General features: G+C 41.3%; 1 protein-coding gene across 4 annotated transcripts in view; it reads right to left on the bottom strand.

Annotated features, from left to right (window-relative positions):
* Positions 1-27,580, bottom strand: part of GNAS (GNAS complex locus) — a 185,438-nt gene that overhangs the window by 8,597 nt on the left and 149,261 nt on the right. The window lies entirely within an intron of this gene.

Here is a 27,580-nt window from a genome sequence, read left to right as displayed (position 1 = left end):
AGGGCCAAAGACACATCATCCACATCACAGAGTTGTATTAAAATAGCCATGAGATCGAAGTATAAACTATAAATAAAGCCAAACTGCAGTATTATCTCACCCCATTGTGGGTCTCCCTCACTTAGCGTGGCACACATTTTAGGATATTTCCACATGACATAGAATGATGAATTTGGTGTCTACTAAAGTAACCGCACTGATTACTTTTTTAAAAAGTAAAGAAAAAGAAAAAAAGATGGCTGAAAGGTACACATGCAGCCTGAGATACTCTTTCACAACTGAAGGCATGCTATTTCCCTAATAATAGAGGAGGGTGCTCCAACACAGAATAAGCTGCATACGGGGTGGTGGAGTTTTTATTGCTACTTTGCATAATTGAATCATCCCTTATTGGGGGGGGGGAATCTCCCACTACGGCAGCAGCCAGGAATGTGCAAAACGCAAGCTTCAATTACTAGTACAAATAGATAAGATGTTTGGGTTTCAAAATGGTCAGGTACTTCCCCTGCAGACAGAAGGCAGAAATCTGGAATACCTTGTAAGTATAATCCAAAATGAAAAGAGGTAAGCAGCAACTTCTTTATATACACTAACAACCCTTCGATTGGAGCTTAAGCAGGAGGGTGGGATTTATGTGCAATTATGTCAGGTGTGGGGAACCTGTGCCCTCCCCCCCGATGTGGTTGGACTCCTATTCCCATGTTATGCATGTGAATAATGATGCATAATGATAATCGTAATGTTATAACTAAAGCCTAGAATATTCACATACACGTGCCTTAAAAAACAACAACAAAGTAGATGGAACTTGGAAGGCAAAAGAAATGAAAAATAAAAATGTATGCGTGGGGAAAAAGATGAAACCATTAAGGTTAAATAGGGCTTTAGAGCTTAGGAAAGAAACTTCCTCGGTGGTTGCAATATGGGACTTCTAAAATGAGTAATTCTAGGTGCATAACCAAAGCAACAAAGTCATACTAAACACACCCACCCACCCTTGAGAATTAATATAATTCTTTGTCTTAAGAGGAAATATTCCTTCACAAGATTTGAAATTAGCCCGTGAAACTCGTAACATCATATTATAGTGAGCAGTACCATTACTCACTTTTTAAAGGATTTGCAGAGAGAACTAAAGTCTATTGCATGCTATTAGTTAGGATAGTTAAAATCTCACTCCCTAACACCAGAGGCAGGATTTGTTCAGATGTAATTCTAAACCACGGTTTAGTGTTATGTAAGCAAGTCTACTCAAATCTTGGGCTCCTGTCTCCCCCTCCACTTGCAGGAGGAGGTGACTGAAAACACCCAGCTTCCTGTTTTAAACAAGTTTTCAAACTATGGTTTGATCCTGACTTTTTTTTTTATTAAAAAAAACCAAGCAGCTGAAACTACCGGTAACTAGGGCTTGGGTGTAATGTTCTAATCATCAGAGGCTAAAATCAAAAGCAGCAACTTTCAATCTCCTCCTTTGGAACCGATCTGAGTGGGAGGAGGAGGAGGGGAGCCTGAGGCTTGAGCATAATTGTGTCCCAAAAGACTCACGTGTGTCAGTATTAGTAGAAAGAATGTTGGACAGAATCAGCAGATAGGACCACTTGCCTAAGCCAATTTAGTAATTCTTGGGCTCCTTATGTAGCCTGTCCCAGTGGCTCTAATGGGTCTCAGTAACAAAAGATTCCTACTTAGATGTGGAAAGGACATTAAAATAAAGACTTGGAATCAAATTACAATTTACAATGAATTGCCTTAAAATTATGTAACATTTCAGAACGGGGGGAAAGGTAGGAACCAGAGCTATACATATCCAAATTCACAGAACAAAACTGCTTTCGTTGGATTATGTTTTGAGACAATACCACTACGTAAAAGATGGAGACGTCACAGAAAACCCAGGCCATTTATCCACATACTGTACTGCCTTTCTCAGATTCACCTTAAATCTGTTCCTGACCTCTTCTTCCACTACAGCAATGTTGAACAAAGAGCTTTAAAAAATCCAACTACAAACACAAGTGGGGAAATTCTTTTCTTCCTTCATTCTCCTCATATTAGATGTCAAAAGCAACTTCTAAAACTTGCAATCTCTTCGCGTCTCACGTGATTAAGCAGAGTATTATATATTACTCTGCATTTGCATACTTGTTTGATAGCATTAGCTTTTTAGGGTATTACACTGATATTCTTGACAACTGAATCCTTCTCTGTGCGATGTAGGAACGGAACACACTGCGGAAATACAAATTATTTCTTCTCATTTAATTGGCCAATGTGTCTAACAATATGTTCCAACTAGCGATGGGTAGGCTCTCTATGACTCACATCAGATTGCCTCAAAATAAGGCAAGCTAATTCTTCCTAATTTAAGCAGCAGCTTGGCTGATTTCTGAACCAATCTGAAACAGTTTCCAGCTAGAGTTAACAGAGGCTTGCACTCCTCGGAACGTAAACTCCATGTAAATTGGGAGTTGCCCGTGTAACACCTTATGCTGGTTTTGACTTTTAAAGCTTTATGCGGCTTAGGACCCTCGTACCTACGGGACCGCCTCTCCCGGTATGCCCTGCAGAGGACATTAAGGTCCACAAATAATAACATACTGGAGATCCCGAGTCACAAGGTGGTTAGACTGGCCTCGACCAGGACCAGGGCCTTCTCAGTACTAGCCCCAACCTGGTGGAACACTCTCTCTCAGGAGACTAGGGCCCAGCGGGAGTTGTCATGTTTTCGTAGGGCCTGCAAGACGGAGCTGTTCCACTTGGCCTTTGGGACTGACTCAGTCTAACCCTGGTGTTACCCTCCCCTAAGGCTTTATCCTACAGATATTTAAATGAGGTTGCACTTGTAGATTCCTAATTTTAAAATTGTATTTAATCTGCATTTTAATTGAATTGTTTATTTTATGCTTGCTTTCATATTCTTGTTGTTAGCTGCCCTGAGCCCGGTCTTGACTGGGAAGGGCGGGGTATAAATAAAATTATGATGATGATGCACGGGATCTACACTGACTACCAACCTGCTACTGGACTAAGTTCAAGGTTTTCATACTAACATAAAAGTGCCTATGCAGCTTGAGACCAGGCTACTCGAGAGACCACCTTTATCCCTTACATAGTCTGTGTTCACTACATTCTGAAAGGAAGTCTTTCCTTGGAATTTCTAAAATATCAAAAGCTGACTCTGTAGCAACTTAGAGCAGCTTTCAGTGTGTTCTATCCTTTTTTGTGGACCAATGTCCCCCAACAGTTCCCCATTATTTGTAGTTACTGGAAACAACTGAAGACGTTCTGGTTTTAAGAAGCTTTTGCACAAGATTGGGGGTGAGGAGAGAAAAGCTGTCTGCCTTCTGGGTTTATAAGGATTGTTTTTAAACCTATCTCGGGTCATTTTTAAATTTATGGTTATGAAGCAACTGGAAATGTATATGAAAGCATACTTATAAATTAACAAAATGTTATACATATTACACATTTTATAGACACACACACACGGGACACTGAATTCAAGCAGGATCCTCAGTCAGTGAGATCCGCAGCAAAAATTAAAACAAATTCTCAAATGACAGGGGCTTTTGAGATGGCTGGGTTATTATTTTTATAAAGTGTGGAAGTACACCAACAAATGACAACATGCTGTGCTAAATGCATGGTAATTATTATGGACTCCAAACTGTAGTGTCTAAATCATGATGTCAATGTATATTTCAGGAGGAGGGTATGGGCACCGGAAGTCACGCTAACTGAGGAGAGCAATCCATGTTGGCCTCAGGTTTTTCACACGGTATTACAAGTTTCATTTTTACAGTAAATGCCCAGAAACGTTCTTCTTATTACCCTACTCAATGCCATTGGTTTTGGACATGCTGACACGGTTAGAAAACGAAAAAGAGATTTCCAAATATTGAAGCAGAAAAAACACACACCATGCAACTGTCTTGCTGTTGTTTATGCAGACTATTTTTAGGCCTGTGATTTCCTTGAAAAACACCAGTGACACAGGAGAGGCAGCACTAGAACACTTTACAGGACATGGACTCCAATAGCTACTTGCACGGTGGGTAAAAGAAGTCTGAATGCTATAAAAAATTCATTCTGCCCAAAATATAACCACCAGCATTCATAAACAGAACTCATTCAGACAGAGGAAAGCCCGACATTGTATGATAGTTGCTAGACAAGCTCACATCCTCTCCAACTGCAGTATTTATGCTTAAGGGGGGGGGGGAGAAGAAGAAGAGCACAACATATTAAGCTAAGCTCCAAGAGCCCTAAGTTCTGTACAATGGGTGGGTGGGTGTCCCAAAGGCCAAAGGAAGGGGTAACTATGCTTTTTGGGGTTTTCAAAAATGCAGCAAGCTCTGTGAGAAACTTTCTGGATATGCCACATAGGATGCTCAAATGAAATTCTCAGATCACATGAAATAAACGTCTGTTATTAGTACTAGGGATCCCAGGGCACACTAATGTTGTCTTGGATTGACACAGAATAGTAAACCACTTTTTTTTAAAAAAACACACACACCAAAGTGTTGTTTGTCTCAATCCAGTCCAGCTGGATTGTTTTCTAGGAATCAACCATGGTTTGCTCTTAACTTATGAACCACAGGCTTGTTTAAGCTATCGTTTTACATTACTGTATGTATGAATTTGACAGTCTTGCTTAACCATAGTTTAGCTGGCCACCCTATCTGAGATGCTCGCCAAACTACAGAGGCGTGAGACATCAGCAGTGGGAAAACAAAGTGCCCCCCTTCATTCTCTTCTAGGAGAAATCTGTATGTTGCTTGAAGGTGAGGAATAGTGACAAGATAGCCTATTATATTGTGCGATTTAGCTTCATTTCATTTAGGATTCTGCCTTTCCACAGAAAGTAGAGGGAAAGGACAACTTATCAGTAGGCACATACTTCTCTGCAGCCAAGACAGCTGATGTGAAACCAGGAGAGGTTTACATCTTGCAAAGCTTTCACAATGGCCGAGAACTAAATCTGCCTTTTACACATTTCTTTTGATACTGTAAGCATTTATTTGGTGCCTGCCTCAATTTAATTCAATGGCATAAGATGGATTGTAGGAACGTGACCCCTTTGTATTTCCCCCCTATACATACAGTGGAAAAAACTGGGAAGGGTTGCTTCTAAGACAACCATCAATATATTTTAAAATGTCTCAAGAGTGCAAGAGCTAGATTACAAGAGCTTCTTCTTCTTTAGTAAGTTTAAAACATGCAGGTGGCTCCTGTATACTTGGCAATCACAGTTTGTGTTCATGTTTTGAGCATCTGAACCAGAAAAAGATTACTATGGAAATATTAACATGCAGCTCCCAAAGCAAAAGATTCGTACACTAACACAACCGGAAAAGAATCAAAAGGAGTCATTAAAAACAAATTCTGAAAGTGTTTTTTTTTTGGGGGGAAACCAAGCCCCTCTCCTTTAAGTATTCATTCCCTTTCCATGGACAAAGAAAAAAAAAGGAAGGAAAAAAAAGAGTACCAGTAATTTTGCCTTCTGAGAAAGTTGTTTGAATATTTAGTTGGTGTGAACTAATGAGAGGTTGACATACACATATAACTTCTCAATCTCTGTGTAAAATACTTCCCTACCAAGGATCGGAGACATCACCTTGCCGACAAAGGTCCGTATAGTTAAAGCTATGGTTTTCCCAGTAGTGATGTATGGAAGTGAGAGCTGGACCATAAAGAAGGCTGATCGCCGAAGAATTGATGCTTTTGAATTATGGTGCTGGAGGAGACTCTTGAGAGTCCCATGGACTGCAAGAAGATCAAACCTATCCATTCTTAAGGAAATCAGCCCTGAGTGCTCCCTGGAAGGACAGATCGTGAAGCTGAGGCTCCAATACTTTGGCCACCTCATGAGAAGAGAAGAATCCTTGGAAAAGACCCTGATGTTAGGAAAGATTGAGGGCACTAGGAGAAGGGGACGTCAGAGGACAAGATGGTTGGACAGTGTTCTCGAAGCTACGAACATGAGTTTGACCAAACTGCGGGAGGCAGTGCAAGACAGGAGTGCCTGGCGTGCTATGGTCCATGGGGTCACGAAGAGTCGGACACGACTAAACGACTAAACAACAACAACCAAGGATCGGGGCGAATCTGTCATTTCAGTTAAAAATGTGGTTGCGTGGTTAGTCCACAAAAACAGAGAATGGAATTATCATTTTAAGTCTCTTCTCAAACCTCTGCTTTTACCTCCTCACTTTAACAAGATATGCTCACATTTAATTGTCATAAAACATGCATAAGCAAAAATGTTATTTTTCTTTATGCAAACTTCAAAGAATTTACAAATTTAAAACTCACACCCTGAAAAGAAAAGTTAGACAAAATTTGCCAACAAAGGGTTGTCTGCTTCAATGAAAGGGGGAGGTTATGCCAAAAACAAGATACTTAAAAATGTAATCTGAATTTAGAATAAACAACATTGTGCTCTCCTCTCTGGACAAAATAATCCCATTTAGAATCTAAGAACCAGACAAAATTAATGTGAAAAGCAAGGAACCAAAAGTAACTTTTTTTCTGACACTATTTTAAGCATTGCAATCTATTTTTTTCAACCATCTATGTATACAACAGCCCTATGAGGGATTGGCATGTATTATATATTCATACTGCAGTATGTGTGTGAAGAAAGAGACTACGCATGCCGTGACGGAAAGAATGGTTTGCTTACATGCCTATCAGTTTATGCCTGAAGTGAGATTTGAACAGAAAACTTCCCAACTCACTGTTTTGGCCACTATACATCTATAAAAACCTCTATTAACTTGAAAGCAGTTTTGAATAAAAGCACTGTGCTGAAACATCCATCTCTGAATAAAGTTACATACATGAAATACATTTTGGAGTTTGAGGGAGAAACAGCAAACGTGGGTGCAACATAAAAACAGCTTTCACAACGGGATCAGCTTTAATTACAGAATAACTCGAGAATATTCCAGCCACTTGGGAGGTGGAAGGGCACCACTGGTCAAAATTTTAAACAAATAATGAAAAAGCAGTGAACTATGATTCAATATATTTGGTATTGTCTTGTGTTAATTTTTTTGCAGTTCCTTATATGGTGTGAATTCAAAAGAGCATATTTTTTTTAAAAAAAAACAAAATAATAATAATACAAAATTAAAACTACAGAATATGAAGACCACAGCTATCTCAGAAAACTATTGTGCTGCATTACACTACTTTCAGAAAATAAGAACCTTTCATTGACAAACAAAACGAAACAAAAACGCAGCATGGCTATGCTTTACTAGTCCTTTCTCAAATACATAATTAAAAATGCAAGCATGCAAAATGTAGTGGAGGCTGCAAGAATTGTGTTTAGTTACTGTGGGAGAGAGAGTAAGCTGTACGCCGTTCACAATTTGCTGGGGCCCTACAGGACAGACAGACAGACAGACTGGCAGGCAGGCAAGAAGAGAAAAGGAAAGCCTATTTAAAGAAACTGTAGATGTCTTTTTTCTTTTTCTGCCTGTCTAAAGTTAGTCTGGCTTAGAGGATGCACTAACCCTCCCAATCAGTTTTACATTACAGCACAAGTCCAGAAATAGCTCCCAGCCGCCTTGGCCTCTAGCACGGTTGTCATGACAATGGAACCACAGTTCTATAAATAGATCATCAGCACCAAATCTTGTGAGACACATCTGGAATGGGGCCAGCCTAGCCCCAGCTTGACAAATAAAAATAGGCACAGGCAGTTGGAGAGGCTGGAAAGGTACAATACATCTCTCAACTTGTACACAAAGACAATCAGAGCTGGGCAGGGAAATAACTCTGATTGCTTTTTAATGCAGGATTGGTTTTATGGTAGGGTTATAAAAACACGAAGGCTACATTATTCATACAAAAGCTGCAGTTATGTGTTTACGCTGATTTTTTTCCATTCCCTCCTGCAGTCTGTGGCAAACCATGTCATTTCAAGGCTCTTAACAGTATAATTTCTTGCCTGCCTATGAAGGAGAGAAAGCACACTCTCTCTCTCTCTCACACACACGGAAAACCAGGTTGTTCTTCAAGTTTGCTTAATATTTTGGACTGGGTCCAGTACATTTCGCTGCTTGCAGGACACCAACCTCATTGTTTTAAAAGACGGCAGGGATGTGGGCGAATGGTAACAACCTTCCACACAGCAAGGGCTCCCAAGGAACCATGTTACTGTTTTGTGTTAGCACTTTAAAAAATACAAACCCGTTAAAAGCGATTTCTGTTCTATTTAGAAAAGAAAAGGCTTCATGTCTTATTGCCAAATGGCAAGCGATCCATATCTGCGCTTGCTCAGGAATTATAAAATGGGAAACTTGATTTAAATTGACTTTTTGTTCCTACTTGAGATGGTTTAAAACCCAATCCGTTTGGGGGTGAAACACACAACATTGCAACAAAGCAGATTCTTAAGCTATTTTAAAGACTCTGAAGACTTTAAAGACTGAAGAAAGACTTTAAAGGACAAAAGACCTCTCAAGGAGGCTTGCAGTGTAAAGGCACATTAAAACATTAATAAAAAAGAAGGGTGGCGCTGTGGTCTAAACCCTAGGGCTTGCCGATCAGAAGGTCGGCAGTTCGAATCCCCGCGACGGGATGAGCTCCCGTTGCTCAGACCCTGCTCCTGCCAACCTAGCAGTTCGAAAGCACGTCAAAAAGTGCAAGTAGATAAATAGGTACTGCTCTGGTGGGAAGGTAAATGGCATTTCTGTCTGCTGCTCTGGTTCGCCAGAAGCGGCTTAGTCATGCTGGCCACATGACCCGGAAGCTGTCTGCGGTCAAATGCCGGCTCCTCCTATAGAGCGAGATGAGTGCCGCAACCCCAGAGTCGTCTGTGACTGGACCTTACAGTCAGGGGTCCCTTTACCTTTAAACTGAAACTAAGGGCTGTATTCAACTATGTATGTGCATAGAACACTTCTGCAAGCGCAACAAAACTTCCCCTCCCATCTCTCCCCTAAACATACTCCAGAGGTTTTGGGGAATGCCTAGAACAGCTCTGGAGTTTGCACACGTTGAGAGAGGAGCAGTTCCACTGCACTCATGGAAGTCATTCCACATGCTCAGCAATTTAGTTGGCTTCAAACCCCCAACATATGCATTAGAAACACAGAACAGTACTCAATGTGGCTGACACAGATCTAGGCCTCTTTAAGCATTAAAATCCAGGTAATGAATGCACAATTCCACCCCTTTCGCCACATTTACACTGACTTTCACAAGTTGGAAGACAATGAAAATGGTGATGGAGAATGGCAGAGCCAGTGCTCTTCTCCCCATTGTCCTCTTACTTGTTTAATTTCTCCTATTTATGTCAGAAGAGGGGTACTACAGATGGCAAAGATTTAGCATGGCGCAGCATGCGTAAGCCCGCCCTGTTATGCCCCACACTCTTCCAGATTCAAAACAACCTGCGTTTAACAATGAAACATCATCTAGAAAGAAGTTGAGCCTCCTCATGCACAACAGCCCAGGTAAACATTAAGGAACATTAATATAATGGATATATAACATTTAATAGAAGTATTACCTTATTTTGCTTCTGCTTATCATACAAGCAGACTTAAAAGTTAAAACAAAGTAAAAAAGCTGTTTCAGACATTGCAACAAAGCATGGTTTATTGTGATGAGAGTGGGCTTGGGCTCAAGTGCCCTTCCCTCTTCTGGCAGAGTTGTTAGGAGATAGTTTGGGCTTCCATTTTTGGTTAACCACGGCTTGCAAGTTCATATGAACTGAACAAACTTTGTTTAATGTTAACTATAGTCTGTCCGGGGGGGGAAACACACATTAATTTGAAAACATGGGCTATGAGGCTGGCTCGTTTCAACGAATCATAGTTAAGACAAACCACTGTTTAGGGTTCAGACTTAATGCTAACCTTCATTTAATCAATAACTGAAGCAAAAAGTACACTGGAGGGGAAGGGGAGCACATGGGTTATGGCTAATGACTCCAAACTGGCCCAATGTCTTTCATGTCAGTAGAATTGCTTCTTCGAATACTGCATTGAACAGTAACACTACCCAGATCTCTCACTTGTAAATCTAACCAAAGCCAAGCATAAATATTGGTGAGATAGAACAAAGACCTCAAAGCCTTCAAGACAGGTTGCCCAGATCTGTTTTCTTATTCACACATTATATTCAAAGCAAGCTTGATTCATATAATTAGCCAATGAATTGTCTATTTTGAAGAAAGTGATCAGTCAATTTATATGACATCAGTTGAAAGGGTAGAAAATGCAGTGAGATTATGCTGGCATGTAAGCTTGCCTATGTCCAAGATGGCTTTAGTAAGGATGTGAAAATTTTATGCCTATTGAAATTGCAATGATAACTCTTTCTGAGTTCTTCTATATAATCTCCTTGCCATTTCTGTTATGACTTTTATTCAAAAACGACATAACTTGCGAATGGCAATGATTCAGGTTGTGATCAACGGAACAGTTACAATTAGGCGGCTCTTTTAGCTATTGCTGTGAAGTACTGAGCAACACAGAATATAAAGCTTAAGAATACTTGCTGAAAACACAGTTGGGAATGTAGATGGAATGAAACTAATGCAACTGTAATAAGCATCTGAACAAGAATAAAAACTGCCCAAAAGGAACTAATACAGGCATTCAATGCAAACTGCACCATCAGCCCACAGGATTCCTTTAGGTCCCTAACATGGATAGTTTCATTTTGAAAAATTGTAGAGTAAGCTTCCTACAGAGTCAAATCTATATGCAGGCCTTCATCCCCCCCCCACTCCCCGCCATGCAAAACAACCACATACAATTTTGTCTGCCTGCAATCTGAACAATGTATATTTCAGAAAGTAGCTGCTTGCATATAAATACCCTGGAAAATTTTACACTGCAACATACTGGTTACATTCAGAATTTCCATTCGTTTGTGTTGAAGCGAGGCTTACATGCCCCTGTGCCAAGGGTTTAAGGACGAAAAACCAATGCCAAGCTCTATTTAGAAAAAGAACTATACAGTTACAACAAGCATTTTAGAGAATTTCTTCAGAGAATTTCCTCCTGCAAACAAAAGCTGTCCACTGGCTTTGCATGTGGAAAAATGCAAAAGCAGGAGAAAATGCTGTATATATCCACAATTTTGTGTATGTTCTGGCAGCTGGTGGTAGCCATTTAGAATGGACCAAAATGGTCCTCTGAAGGTCTTATACACTAGCTGTAGGAGGACTTCAGAAGCATTTATGCATCAACTAAAACTGGATTTTCTGAACTTCCAGGCTACTTTCCCTCCCTCTCCTTCTCCCCCTTTTTGCATCAAATAGCAATGAGCATGACTCTGTCATACATTTCAGAACTGCAAGTTTGAAACATCACATTTCTTGCAGCTTGTGTGTGCGTGCTAATACAACCAGCAGCCTTCCTCCATCCAAAAGGTCTGCTCATTTAACCAGAAAGTTGTTTAACAGATGCAAGCTCACAGCATACAGGCATGAGGCAAACTATATGAATCTGATTACCGGTCATATTTGGATTCTGGGAAGACTCCTATCAGGGGCATCAGCTCCTGGGGGCCAAGCCCTTCTCCCCCCTCCCATGTTTTTGGGGTAACCCCCCCCCCCATGTCCAAAAAGTGCAGAGGCCAAATTTGACAGATGGGCAGGGCTGCCTTCCTTGAGGATACATGCTCAATGGTATTGCATGCTGCTGTGAGATAAAGGTAAATCAACATTGATGCACTCTCCCCCCCCCCGCCCAATCTCTCTCCAGATAAAGGTAATCCATCAGGATGACCAAGGCTGATTCAGTCCAGGCCTGAAGCCAGACTGAAATAGGCTTAAGCAATCCTTCTCATGCAGGAATGTCTGAAGTTAGACTGCCACTACTGCCTCCCCCCCCCCACAAAAGAGGTGTTGCTTGTTCAATGTTTAAGCAAAGGGTGGATGGCCAATCCCTTTCAACTCTACAATTCTATGATTCTATTACAAGCAGAGACTGCAGTGTTTTAAAGAGAATATTGCTAACACAGATGGGACAATCCATCTTGCCTTGCCTTTTACACAAAAACCTTTCTTATCTTCTTTTTCAGACTTCTGTGCTTTTCAAAAAAGAATTTTTGACTTGAGATGCAGAGAAATGCAAATGAACTTCTTGTGCAACAGGGCTTTACTGCTTCCTACTTCCTGCTGCAACCCAACTCTGCTCACAAAAAGCTACCCCTGAAAGTGGTACATTTGAGAAATAAGGATTTCTGTACCAATATGCAGCATGCTTTGTAAAACAGGGATAAGGAGATCATATATTTGCTATGGTTGGCAAATGTTCTCACCGTCAAAAGATGAAAACAAAGCATTGATCTTGAAACTGTAGAGTTCTGCAGTTTCAGATGATGTCTTAAGGAAAACCAGCATGGTGTTCTCCACACTCTTAACTGGGCATCAGAGTATTTAACTTCGGCATAATTAGCAATCTCTTAAATGAGGCCAAATAGAAGAGCGTATGCAAACCACCAAAATAATTTAAAAGGTGAAATGGACTCTAGTTGCTACAGTAACATACAAAGAACAGTTAGAGATGCTAGCCTATTTTTAGCCCTTTTTCTTTTGCCAAGAAAACGGAAGCCTGATGAAAAATAGTTTTAGTGACAGATGCAATATTTTGCACATTAAATTACTAAATATAGTATCTCTCAAGTCACATTCAAAAATGGGAAATATAGTTAATGCAATTCAGAGGACTGCATATGAGGGTATATGGTAGACACTGTACTGGGAAAGCAACCAATGGCTATTATCATAAAGTTGGCTGCAAGCCACTTCTATCTTCTATCCGTAATAAATTTATTTTGCTTGCGCCTTCCTATGGCCATTCTGACCAGCTCTGTTGCCAATTCTCTGTTATTATTTATGTTGAGAATGATGCTCTTTAGTTAAATGATGAGTGTGCTGACAAATAAATAAATAAATGCAAAGAATATCTAGGCCATGGGTAGGCAAACTAAGACCCGGGGGCTGGATTTGGCCCAATCACCTTCTAAATCCGGCCCATGGACGGTCTGGGAATCAGTGTGTTTTTACATGAGTATAAAGTGTGCTTTCATTTAAAATGTATCTCTGGGTTATTTGTGGGACCTGCCTGGTGTTTTTACATGAGTAGAATGTGTGCTTTTATTTAAAATGCATCTCTTGGTTACTTGTGGGGCATAGGAATTCGTTCTTTATTATTTTTTCCAAAATATTGTCCAGCCCCCCACAAGATCTGAGGGAAAGTGGACCGGCCCACTGCTGAAAAAGTTTGCTGACCCCTGATCTAGGCAGTGTCGGGAAATTGTGTATTTTCATTTCCATGAAAAGAATACTGCTGGCCCAAAGGCAATCCACTCTAGAAACTAAAATAGTCATATTACTACTGTACATAATCTTTTCTGACACCAAGACTAACATAATTCTTAAAATTCTAATGTTTAAGGCCAATTCAGATTGTTTTTGTAATCAACTGATAATATAAGGTTGTATGGACTGGTTAACATAATTGCAGTCTGAAAATTCTGTACAGTACATGCACAGGGAGCATTGAAGCATATAGTTGTAATTAAGATGTGCAATGAGATGACTCTTCCCACACTTTCCAATGTGTTAAGAACTACAGAAACAGAGTGCATCAGTATTATGTGCGTGTATGCATACTCCTTATACGTTACATTCTGTGTATGGTACAGATCTGCTGCCCTGAAACACATGCAGAATTTTCAAATGGTACTTTTGTGTATTGGTCAGTTGTCAGCAAATCCATTATTTGCTGAAGTCATAGACAACTGTATACTAATATATAAAATAAAAAGAAACATTATTTGAAGGCATTTGGCAAACCCATGAAAGGAATGCAATTAGGCCCACACCACACTAAGCAAAGTAGGGCAAATACAAAGTTAACCGCGCTGCTAAAGTTAATACTCAGATCCCATGGCCATGTGCTTTTTTCTTTTTAGTAACATGCAAAGATGTACATTAATAAAATTATGAATTAGAGCATCCCATTAAATAACTAGGTACAATAAAGGCCCCATTCACTGCAAAACTGGCAAGAGGAACACAAACTATATTTCCACAGGGCTGGGCAGCACTCAGCTTCTGAGACTCCTTTGTGCAATCAGCAGACAGTTAGAATGCCGAGAATTTAATAAACTCCTTTTTTTAAAAAAAAAAGTCTTGGAAATGCAGATATATATAGTAGACTTCCAATTTTCATGGCTGGTGAATTGTTTGAACATGAAATGGCGAATATTTCAAATGCCACTCTCGGTGCACAATAGAAGCTAATTAGTATAGCTAACCGGCATTCGTAGATTTATTTTTATCATGACATTGCTACCCAGTAGTAAGCAAGAATCCTAGCAGATCTTACTGGCTGGTCACCTTAAGCCTCTCCCCCCCCCCCAATTTTTCTGGATGTCATCTCCAAAAGAAGCTGACTTGCTTGGTGTCTGGTTCTAGCAAGCTAAACAGAAACTGCATTCCATACCGACTTCAACAGTTCTGCAAACATCTAATGTCAGCATTTGTAATACATGGTGCACTATGGTCAATTAACTCCAGTTGTCAGAAATTCAAGCACATATGGTTTACATAGCAATTGTTTTCATTTCAGAAAACAACCCGTTTCATATAGGAGTTTTAATGCATGCCTGAGTAACATGCTACAATGCTCGCAGTCCAAGATGATGGAAGATGCCTTTGATATGCCCTCCTACATGACCCAGAGCTGCCTCTACTTCAGTTCCCCCTGCCCACCTCACCCCACCCACTATAGCAGCCTTGCTATGTAAAAAAAAGCCATTTGCTGGCTTGTTGCTTTGTGCCTTCTCATTTACACAAGCACTTTCAGGGCAGGGGACCCTTTGCAGTGGATACAAGAACTTCAGTGAACAAGAGAAACAGAATCTGTTCAACAACAAGCACCTTCTAGATGCACATTCCAGGAAGTAAAGCATTCAATACTCACAGCTGCTTCTTGTACCCTATTTCAGGGACTTGCGCATAACCCATAAATGTGCAACTTGCTCTTCCCCACCCTTACCCGCCACATGTAGCTTATTCTTTGTAATGTATCAAGCAACATAGAATTTTACACACCTGTTTTATACTCCAGTGACCCCCCCTTAACAAAAACTTCCCACATCACATCACCTTTTGATAATTTAGTTATCCATTTTAAAAGATGGTTTAAAATACTGTATTTCTAGCTGACTGGTGAGCACTTTGCACAGGTCTGCAACAACACTGCTTAGCAAACTGGCCCCATGGCAGCTGTTCTAAGGCAGTGCTGTTAGTGAAGCCTTTCCCAACCTTGGGTTCCCAGATGTTGTTGGACTACCACTCCCATCATCCACGACTGCTGGCTATGGATGATGGGAGTTGTAGTCCAACAACACCTGGGAACCCAAGGTTGGGAAAGGCTGTGTTAGAGGAATGTACCCATGAGCCAAAACCAGCATGGCAAATTGTCAGGGATGATGATGATGAGGGCACCAGGTTGGGGAAGGCGGATGATGTACCTTGTACAGTACACAGAACTTGACTATTTGAACTAAGCAATACTTCTGGCCCTTTAATGGCAAATCCTCACGGCATAACAGGGACATGAAATATAGGTAACTCACAAACCCATGCACATTTAACTTGCACACATTCAGCTTCATGTGCTTGGCATTTTAAAAAAAATAGAAAGGGTGTGGGTGTCTGGGGGGGAAAAGACTTTGGCAACCCACTGGACCCAATGTGTTTTTATTATACACAATTTTGGCTTTAGGTGCTGTCCCCAGAATGTAACCTGGGGAAGCTGAGAGTTGCTTGTACAAAATATTATGTAACTGCTCATAAACTAAACAAACGCATAATATGTTTAGTAGGTTCTAGAAGAGATACAGTGATATGAATAAGCAATGATATTTCATCATTACCATGATGGTTTTGTTGTTGCTTACTTGTATAATCATATCTTCTGATACTCAACTTAGTGGCACAGCAAGCATCTATCAGATGGGGGAGTGTAAAATGGGTCATCCACAGACAAGGTAGGGGCTCCTGTATAATCAGGGGGTTCCCTAGATATCCAGACATTTCATAAAACTAAAAAAAGGGGGGATACTCTTACAAGGACTCATTCTTATTGGTTTTCAGGGCAATTCAGCATAATTTGCAGGGGGAAGAGGAAAGTATAGGGAAAAGATTGGTTGTTCCAAGTCCCTAGCAACCTATATTGTACTGGAGGGTGGGGATACGGGTGGGGATGCATGCCACAGTTAAAAATGTAAGCTACAAGAGAAGGTAAGATGAAAGAAAAATGAGTTTATGCCCATTTCTTTTCCTTCCTGGCAGGACTTTGAGATACAACACAACATTTGTTGCTAGTCCCCATTTGTTCATTGCTACTGTTATATTGAAAACCCAATTAAAAATGCAAATTCTTAAGTGTCAGCTGTTATGATTTCAAGTAGCAAATTTATCTGCGTACAAATTGCTTAACACTGCCTATTCCTTTAAATTCACACATGTCAGTTGAAATATATAGATTTGATTAACTTTGTTACAAAACTTGCTAGAGTCTCTCAAACAAGGCTAATTTGTATTCGGTATTTCATGGAAGGTGACTGAGGTTTGAGTACTTTACCTCTGTACTGCTGACACACTTTTAGATTCCCCACAAGGGGGATCAAGTTCAGCAAAGTCACGTATTCCTGTAATTTTCTTCTTCTAAGTTTACCCATACTTATTTTCAATTTCTCGCTGACTGGAATTTCTTAAATCTATGCCAGTGACTGTATTCTAACCATATACTTGAAACAATTGCCACAGAAAATTGCTTCCTAGAAAGCAATGGACCTAAATCAGATACCTTGTGAATTCAGGCCAAACATGTAAATCCCCTCCTCCTTTTCCTGGTTATAACTATGGTTTAGCATGATGTCTGGTCTGGTATAATCTTAGTGACCACTGACCACCACTCTGAAGAGAGACTAAAAATCGAGCTCAGACTCCAGGTCTACTCTCTGGTAATTGGTTATGCAGTTTTAGACTTCAAGGGAAACCACAGCAATTGCTGACCAGAAATGGGAGGGCTAAGGAGTTTGAGGGGCATTCCAAATTATCAAACTATGGCTAGGCAATTTTTAAAAATGATGAACATTGAAAAAAGAGCATCATTATTTTTTTAAAAAACAAACCTACCTATTCCGGCATATAAGATGACCCCCAACTTTTCCAGTTAAAATATAGAGTTTAGGATATACTCGCCATATAAGAAATACGACCAGGCGTATAAGACGACCCCCGACTTTTGAGACGATTTTCCTGGGTTAAAAAGTAGTCTTATACGCAGGAATATACAGTATTTCCCTTTCTACGAAATGTTTGCTTTTTAAACAGAAAACATCATTTTTAGAGTATGTAGGAGTATTAGGGTTTTCGTCAGTATTACAATTTACTTGTCTACCCCCTGCTTCCTACAGACTTTTCCAAAGGTCTGCATGTCCCACATTCCCATACAAATAATACTTGCACCAAAATCAGATCAAATCTTTATGGTTACAGTTCATGAACAGCACTGCAAGTGAACTGTATCAGCTCTACAATCTAAATGTACATTATAAAAACCCTTGCCCGGTGGTTTCATTATAAAACTAAAGTTTGCCCAAGATCTGATGAAGTTTTATCTCACAAGCACCAGAAGCAGATCTGTGACTATTGCATGAGACTGCTAACCACTACAGGGCCAAGGGCTTTTCCAAGAAGAAAGAATTCTCCAGTACATGCCACCTTTACAAATATGGAACCCTTCTTTTCTGTGTTTTAATCAGGTATTTTATGAATGTATTTTGGGAAGTTCTGTGCAAGGCCTCCTTCCTGCACAACGCAATGACAAGAAGCTAACAACAGCCTGCAATGCCTGCTAACATCATGCATCAGAAACAGCAAACCCCAGCACCAGGCTAGGCTTTCTTAAGTATTCAGAATCAGTGCCAAGCAAGTGGCAGACTTCTAAAAATAGTGTTGTCATATATACTATGTTATTTGCTGCCTTTGAAAACATTTTTTTTAAAAAACACATTCTATTTTAGAAAACCATTTTTCTAATACTGATGGCACTATGTGAAGACCCCCTTTGTTTCCATGTTGCAATTCCAGCCAATCACAATACATTTGTGCAAACAGCGAAACAGGTTTGGCTATACAGCAACATCACTGAGGGTGGAGAAAGCCCTCATATTGCCCTCCCTCTGAATGGACAAGGATGAGGAAATGCCTTTGTCTGTTCCCTAGGCAACTGGTCCCTCCTGCCTTTCTCTACTGTGCTTAGAAATTTAGCAGCCTCTAATGAGAGATGTTTTGCAAGTCCAAATATAACAGGATGGTTCAGGTATAATATCAAACCATAATCCAGTGCTAAATGCTACTTGGACTAGTATAATCCCACTTGGAGGTGGCAATTCCTCACAGTTTGAGGCAAATCATAGTTTATATAAATATATAGTTTATAATATATATAGTTCATATAAATAAATATAATCTGGTACCAACAAGAAACTGAAACTTCAGTGTCACAGGCCTAGTCCTGTGGAATGCTCTTCCAACAGAGATTCAGCAAGTGCACCGAGTATCAACTTTAAAGTGTTTGCTGAAAACGTTATCATGCCTCCAGGCTTATGTAGACAATCAAGAAAAAATATATTCTGCAACAACTAGTGATCTGTGTTTATAGTTTTTATTGTGTATATATTTGTTATGAACTACTTTAATATTTTTCTGAAATTGCCATATGTAGGTATTTGTGAATGAATGAAGGTTTGCACTATATTGTTTGTATTTGCTCTGTAATCTAAGGCTAAAAATCCGGTTTTGAACCAGATTTATGGGGTAAATGCAAATCAGTCTGCTGGTTTGTGTGAATTGACAATCTATAGTTTGCTTAAAACTAGGAAAGAAAACAGTAAATTGTTGTCCATGAGCAGACGGAGGATGTGAGCTCGAGGGTCATATCCTGGTTTGTTAACCAGCATTAGAATAAACCAGGGGTCCCCAAACTACGGCCCCCGGGCCGGATGCGGCCCAATCGGCCTTCCAATCCGGCCCGCGACGACTCCCGCCGCCCGCTGCCGCCGCCCGCTCTCACGGCGCGCGGCGCAGCGACGATCTAAAAAATCGGCAAAAAATCGCCGAAAATCCTTTGTGCGCATGCGTATGGGCCTCTCCCGACCCGGAAGAGGTCATTTCTGGTGCACTTCCGGGTCGGGGGAGGCCCATACGCATGCGCACAAGCGATTTTTGGCGATTTTTCCCCGCCCGTGTGCGTGTGCGCATGCGCACGGGCGCGCACTCCCCCGCCCTCCGGCCCGCTGCGCGCGCACTCCCCTGCCCTCCGGCCCACCGCGCGGTCGGCGCGGCGGGCACCGGCCCGCCGCGCAGAAAGTCTGGGGACCCCTGGAATAAACTATACCACCTATAATTTCCCAGTTTCCCCTTAACACACACACACCACTTAAAAAGAAATACATTAATTTGCTTTTCAGTCCTCTGGTAAGGAGGCCAATGTCAAATCCATAGCTGTCAAGTTCTCCCTTTTTAAAGGGAAATTCCCTTATTCTGAATAGGCTTCCTCGCAAGAAAAGAGAAAACTTGACAGCTATGGTCAAATCATATATTTTTATTGTAAGATTTTAAAGAAATGTGCCTTTTTCTAGATGTGTTATTTTGACATTTTAACACTATTTGTTTCAATACACACGTGAAGAAAGGCTTTTCTTATTGAAAGCTAGGTTTTAGATGTGGCTTAATTTCTAAATTATTTCTGGAAGGAGTGGGTCTGGAGGAATAATCCTTTGCTCAATGGAAATGATAGTTTGAAAATCCTTTGCCCAAAAGTCTTATACAACTGGGCATTGCCACCACAGATATTCTCCCCATGCCTCACATCTTCTCTAACAAGTAGCTGGTAAATTATCACTAAAGCAATGCAGATGTATAATTATACAGGTGTATAATACCTTTGACTGTGTCGACCACAGCAAACTATGGCAAGTTCTTAAAGAAATGGGAGTGCCTGATCACCTCATCTGTCTCCTGAGAAATCTCTATGTGGGACAAGAAGCTACAGTTAGAACTGGATATGGAACAACTGATTGGTTCAAAATTGGGAAAGGAGTATGACAAGGTTGTATATTGTCTCCCTGCTTATTTAACTTATATGCAGAATTCATCATGCGAAAGGCTGGACTAGATGAATCCCAAGCCGGAATTAAGATTGCCGGAAGAAATATCAACAACCTCAGATATGCAGATGACACAACCTTGATGGCAGAAAGCGAGGAGGAATTAAAGAACCTTTTAATGAGGGTGAAAGAGGAGAGCGCAAAATATGGTCTGAAGCTCAACATCAAAAAAACCAAGATCATGGCCACCGGTCCCATCACCTCCTGGCAAATAGAAGGGGAAGAAATGGAGGCAGTGAGAGATTTTACTTTCTTGGGCTCCTTGATCACTGCAGATGGTGACAGCAGTCACGAAATTAAAAGACGCCTGCTTCTTGGGAGAAAAGCAATGACAAACCTAGACAGCATCTTAAAAAGCAGAGACATCACCTTGCCGACAAAGGTCCGTATAGTTAAAGCTATGGTGTTCCCAGTAGTGATGTATGGAAGTGAGAGCTGGACCATAAAGAAGGCTGATCGCCGAATAATTGATGCATTTGAATTATGGTGCTGGAGGAGACTCTTGAGAGTCCCATGGACTGCTAGAAGATCAAACCTATCCATTCTTAAGGAAATCAGCCCTGAGTGCTCCCTGGAAGGACAGATCGTGAAGCTGAGGCTCCAATACTTTGGCCACCTCATGAGAAGAGAAGAATCCTTGGAAAAGACCCTGATGTTGGGAAAGATTGAGGGCACTAGGAGAAGGGGACGACAGAGGACAAGATGGTTGGACAGTGTTCTCGAAGCTACGAACTTGAGTTTGACCAAACTGCGGGAGGCAGTGCAAGACAGGAGTGCCTGGCGTGCTATGGTCCATGGGGTCACGAAGAGTCGGACACGACTAAACGACTAAACAACAACAACATAATACCATCTGTATATGATGGAACTTCTGAAGGAAGTGGAACTACCAACAGGACCCCATCTGCTCAGGTATGTAGGGAAGAAGGTTGTCTCTCAGATATCTGAGGCCTCAGTTACTTATGTGAGGTTCACAAGCCTCTTTATAGAGCTACAGTTTGTAAGAGTTTTCTGGGAAGAGGGTATGACTTTGTTCATATACGGTATTTATGATAGCATGGGGGAAAGTAAAGGTGAAAAAAGCTCAACTGCCCAGGACTCTTTTAACCTACAACTTGGGTTAATTTCATGTTTATCAAAATGGTCTGAATAAATGAATTCACAGAGGGAGCAGATTAATGTTGTGTGAATTAGTCCAATAGCATTTTGTTTAACTTGAATGTCAGGAGTATACTTGTGGCCATTTTATGCACAATATTCCAACTATTTACTTCACACATTCCAACTGACTGCCGTTTTAAGGAAACTCTAGTACCTCGGAGATAAAGGATTTAAATTCAGCCCAGTACACCAATGTGCACATATGATCAAGAAATTCCAACATAAATGCTCATAGTTGAACATAGTAACTAGGAATGCAAGGTAAAAGGCAGAATCTAAATATTTACACCCTAACAAAACATTTAAACAGCAAAGTAATCTTACCATCAGGTGCTGTTTCAAGCACAAGTTTGAACATAAAATCAAAGACTTAGCATGTTAAATCTCAGTTGAAGTATAAAAAGGATGGACGCGGTTAAGATTTAGAAAAGGAAATCAAAATGTTTTGTTTGTAGAATTATAACTTAAGACACCCAGAGGTTGTATAGCTCTTCACTCAAGATACGGTGACAGTTAAAAGTGATGTAATGAACAGTTTTAATTGAAGAAGCATGCTGTTCCATCCCATGGCATATCAGAAAGCGGTTAATACCCATGTACAGTGGTATCTCCGGTTGCGGACAGGATCCGTTCCGGAGCTCTGGTCAGATCCCGAGGTAACCGCTTCTGCACCTGCGGTGAAACACTTGTGGGTTTGCCACTTTTGCAACCCGAAGTTTATGTTACCCGAGGGTAACGTAAGCTGAGGTACAGTGGTGCCACGCTTAACGAATGCCCTGCTTAACGAAATTTCCGCTTAACGAAAGGTTTTTTCTAGTGGAGGTTGCCTTGCTAGACGAATTTGTTTTACGAAAAATTCGTCTAGCGAATCGCGGTTTCCCATAGGAATGCATTGAAATTCAATTAATGTGTTCCTATGGGCAAAAAAAAAATTCAAAAAAAATTCAATGCATTCCTATGGGATTCGCTAGACAAATTTTTCGTTATAAGAAAAGACCCGTGGAATGAATTAAATTCATCTAGCGAGGCACCACTGTACTAATGTACTTGGTTGTAGTGCCAAGGTCCTAAATTAGGAAAGTTTCCTAAAGTTCAGGGGAAACTATTTATTGTGCAAAGAACTTGACTGCACATTTTCTAAATGCACTGCTGAGTTTCACACAAAGGACTGTGCAAGCAGATGAGTAGATGTTTGTGGTCCACAAACTCATACACACCTAGAGCCACACACATACTCACAGATGCATAAACACAAAATATTTGAACAGAAAACTGAAAGAATCCCAATTTGCTTTTGCCATCCAGCCCTTCACTGGCTGCTGCTGCTGCTGCTGCTACATATGCTCTGTCTCCAGCCCTCCTAACAATGCTTCTGCTACTGTGTAAAACAAAGTATTCTACAAATTCTTAATTGATAGAGTTGCTCCGTGCCTGCTCAGCCACTTCTTGGGTTACCACTGTGACTGCTGGCAATAAAAGGCAAACAGTACAGTTTGCTATACCAACACCACCAGCCTCCTGAGCCGCCAGCTCCTCCCTTGAAATGGCAGAAAGCAAAAAAATTCTTGCAGGAAACAGCATGAGAATAAGCTCTCTCACACTACTTCCAGCCCTTCCTGAAGTCGTAGGGGTGTGAAACAGCTTGCGAATGGCTTCCCTTGCCCTATTTCCTTTTCCACCCAGGTTGAAATGCAGGAAATGTTAACTGGGAGACATGCATAGAAAACCTTTGCACTAAAAACAACGAGGGCAACAAGTAGAATCACCAGGAAAATGAGGAGAAATCTTGCGTGGTGAGGCCCCGCAGTTCCCAAAGAAACAAATACACAGACATGTATATGTTGGGTTAATGGGACAAATTAGGCCACAACTTTATTGGTTACAGATGTTAGCAGTTTGGTTTAGGCAACTGGGTGAAGCAAGACTCCTGCAGGAAGTCTTGAAAGGGTCAACCACCGATGGGGGGGGGGGCTTTGAAATACATCAATTAAGAGCTCCCCCAGGGTCACCGATGGGGTCGTGACATGCTCCCAGCCCATGCCCAGGCTTCGGACAGGGACCACACCCCCGGATCCCTTTAACGGGATACCCTTAGCGTGGAGGGGCAGGCGGAGGCAACAACCTCCCCTCCCATAACAAGGATTTTTTGTTGTTGTTTAGTCGTGTCCGACTCTTCGTGACCCCATGGACCAGAGCACGCCAGGCACTCCTGTCTTCCACTGCCTTACAAGGCTTACCCTATTGGAATGCTCTCTCACAGGGCCTGCAAGACGGAGCTGTTCCGCCTGCCCTTTGGGTTTTGATTTGGGCCATTTTAAAATGAGGCTTCATTTTAAAACAATTTTTAAATCTAAATTGTATTTCAATCTGCATTTTAATCAATTGTTTTTCTTTCTTTTATGTTTTATTGTAATTTTATTGATGTCAGCTTCCCTGAGCCTGGCTCTCACTGGGGAGGGCGGGGTATAAATAAATAAATTATTATTATTATTATTATTATTATTATTATTATTACTACTACTAGGTAGGTGAAAACCAAATGGCTGGTGCCAAATTGCCAAGTCCCACCCCCAAAATTCCTACTCAGCCCCAACAACCAGGCGACTGACATTAGTGATAGCAAGGCCATCGTCAAGCAATGCAAGAAAGAGGGTGAGTGGGCTGGGAGATCTGCCGAAGGAAACGAATGGAGGCCACCCGTGCCGTGGTTTAAACGGCAAGTGGCCACGCACCATGGCTAACCTGATTGGTCAGCTGGAGGGCATGATGCGACTGGGCATCCTAATGACATAGGCAGCATTCCTCCATCCACTACTGGGTCACTGCGAGGTCCTGGAACGCCTCCCGCAATGCAGCCTCCCCCCAAAGGGGGAGCTGTCTTATTGGACAGGGAAGAAACTAGTTTTTGAATGTGTTAACGTAGGAACATTTGAGAGACAAGGGGAAACGAACTAAATCAGCCATGGAACACCATTGGAATAAAACACTAGCTTTCAGTGATTAAGTGTTTTGTTGTGTTCTTGAGGTTTGAGAATGGGGATCCTTTGCCAGGTCTCACAGTCTCAAAAGGCCAGGATATGCACATTTCAGCATTATGCTTGGACACCACAGGACTCTGTTATTGAACTGTCATGTGTTTATTACATTAGAACATGTTATCAGCAGATGTAGTCTTTCCCCTTATCTCCCCTCCTTTTATATGAGGCCCTCAATCTCAGTCCCCTTTTATATGGACGGCTCCCCAGAGAATACAAAACCAGTTTTATGCCACTTTAGACTGGATATGGATAATGTTACAACTTATATAAAGAAGTGCATTATTCTGATTCTGGTGTTGTGAGAGGTTGTAACACTGGGTAGTGTCAATAACATTAAAAAGCTTTTTTTTCTTCTAAGAAGATTTTTCTTCTTTATGCTTCCCTAAAAGGATATTTAAAAGACAAGTAGTGCTGTGGCTTCCCGCCCTACTCCCAGAGCCCTCCTAGTCAACTGTGCCGAGGAATCAAGTCAAGATCACACATCTTCTAAAAGCCAAAGTGAAAGTAACCAGTTTGGTAAGCCAGTTAAAGGGAAGGAAAATTGCCCATTTCCCCCTCCCTCTAAGCTGCACACTTCTGCATGAGTTAGCCGGAAACACAGGAAAGCTGAATGCAAGCAGTCAGCTCAGCTTCCAAAAATGAACAAGGGTTATTCTGCACAGTAGCAGATTTGAAAGTGTACATTATGGCAAAGTGAGGGCTTTAATTAAAATTAGACTGAGACTTTAAATCTTGGGACTTCCTACCTCTGCATGAAAAAAGGGATTTCAAAAAGTCAAAGGTTAAAAAAAAAGTTATTTTTGCCTCTCTCTGTGTGTGCATTGCTGAGAGAAGAGTGACAGTAAATTGCCATGTGGAAGACCTCCTAAAGTGTTAAACATGTTTAGGACCAAGCAGTCACGTGACTAAGGTATGGTCAAAGTTATGGTTCTTGGCTACATGTGAAATCAGGTACCTGTTCCCAATACTCAATACAATAGGTTATGGAGGAGTTACAACTCTTCATGCTTACATACAGTGAGAGGTGGGTGAAATTCAGATACTTATGTTAGAAAGAACACATTTTTTTCAATTCTTTACTTTAGACTCAATGATTTATTGACTAATAAAATTGTTCTTCTTCTCACTTACATAGACTTGTTTGAGTGTGCTCATTAGCCAGCTTCTTAGATATAACACTTTGTTAATTTATCTCCGTGTAAAATGCTATCAAAATCATCTGAGGACATGATATTACTGACTTTGCTGCGGGATCAATGCAGCGACTTACTCAGGAATTCAAGCAAAGTCACACCTACAACCCTGTGCTATGCGAGTGATCACCAAAGAAGAAAAAGAGTAGTCATGTGTATTCCAACATACTTTGCTAGAATTCCTGATTGAAGCATTACATTGACCTCACGACATCAACACTATCACTACAGATTTGGTTGTAAGTTAAACATGCAAAGGATTTCAAGTTCTCCTGTGGAACTTGGGTCTATTAGTTTAGAATCCAAACATACAATTATCATCTGGCCACATTCCCAAGTTAATCTAGGTGCATGCTACCAGGGCACATCGAAAGATGAGGTGGAAGTGAATCCCAACTCCCCATCTTATTTATGCAGAGGCTCAAGGTCTAATGCACTTTTTAAAGTCTCTGAAAGAACAAGGGTTATGACAGGTCATGGTGGGTCAGGGACTAGGTCTGTCATCTTGGCAGGCCAAAGGAGTGCAAATGAGAGCAACAAAAACTCCACTGCCAAGAGCAGGGAATGCAAAGATCAGGTTATCACTGCACAGCAACTGCTGCTTGGTATTCATTCATCCCTGTATGCAGGAGCTCTACTTTTATAATGGGTTGGCTCTGAAAGGCAAACAAGAGGATCTAATTGACCTCCCCAAACATGCAGCATGTCAACCATATTTGTGACCTAGGTCCATAAGAAGCTGCTTGAGTCAGACTATTTGGCAATGTAGCCCAATATTATCGAATGACTGGTAGAGGCGCTCCGGAGTCGTTTGAAAAAACAAACACCTGGAGATGGCAGGTGGCCCACACAACACACAAGAACCATCACCTGAACAAATTCTCTAGCTTGTAGCTATGCCCCTGCAAACATATCACACAAGCACACTTTCCAGTGCAACAAGATCTGGAATACCCAAGACCAGAGGATGCACCTCGAACCAAAAGCTCACTGAGTCAAGCAGTAGTAACTTCTGCCAAGTAGCATTCCGTATTATTCCCCAGTGCCACAATTTGCAAAAGTACAGTGGTACCTCTGGTTACGAATGCTTCTGGTTATGAACTCTGCTAACCCGGAAGTAGCTGCTCCTGGTTGCAAACTTTGCTCCAGGGTGCGAACGGAAATCGTGCGCCAGAGGTATGTGCGCAGCGGGAGGCCCCATTAGTGAAAGGCCCTCAGGAAAAGAACGATTTCAGCTTAAGAATGGACCTCCGGAACAAATTAAGTTACTAACGAGAGGTATCACTGTAGAGTGAAACTCTGATTTTTTAATGCACTGCTAACCATTTTTTTCTCTACCATTATGGCAACAAAATATTTTTTAAAAGGGCAGTGGCTCACAAACACTGGCCTTTAGCAACAGCCATCAACCCCTTCTGCTGCTTGGGCCCTATGAAACATGCAGAAGCCTTATGAGAAAAGTGAGGTCCTCTCTCGCTTTGTGCTGGAGTATAGAGTTAAGAAACAGCAAATGTATTTTCCACTGCTTGGAAGGACTTCTGCTGTTTCTAACATTCTCAAAACCCTGAAACAAATAAGAGCTCTGGGAAAGGGATCTGTGTATCATAGGGTGTCCTGCAAGAATACAGATCTGTAATAGAAAACTACCAAAGTAGTGTACAGTCATACCTCATGATATGTCTGCTGCGGGTTGCGTCTTTTCAGGTTATGAACGCGCCAAACCCGGAAGTCCCAGAACTGGTTACTTCCGGGTTCGGTGCACATGTGCAGAAGCACTAAATTGCACTTTGCGCATGCGCAGAAGCACCACATTGCGTCACGTGCGTGCGCAGATGCGGCGCTTCAGGATGCAGCCTTTTCATGTTGCAAATAGGCCTCCAGAACGGATCCCGTTTGCAACAAGAGGTACCACTGTACAGTATGTGGAACATAGGAAACAGCCTAAAGCAGGTCAGGCTA

This window comes from Zootoca vivipara, chromosome 7 (genome assembly GCF_963506605.1).
Source record: "Zootoca vivipara chromosome 7, rZooViv1.1, whole genome shotgun sequence".
Classification (NCBI taxonomy): Eukaryota; Metazoa; Chordata; class Lepidosauria; order Squamata; family Lacertidae; genus Zootoca; species Zootoca vivipara.
The sequence above is the reverse complement of the archived record's forward strand: the minus strand, read 5'-3'. Positions and strand labels throughout refer to the sequence as shown.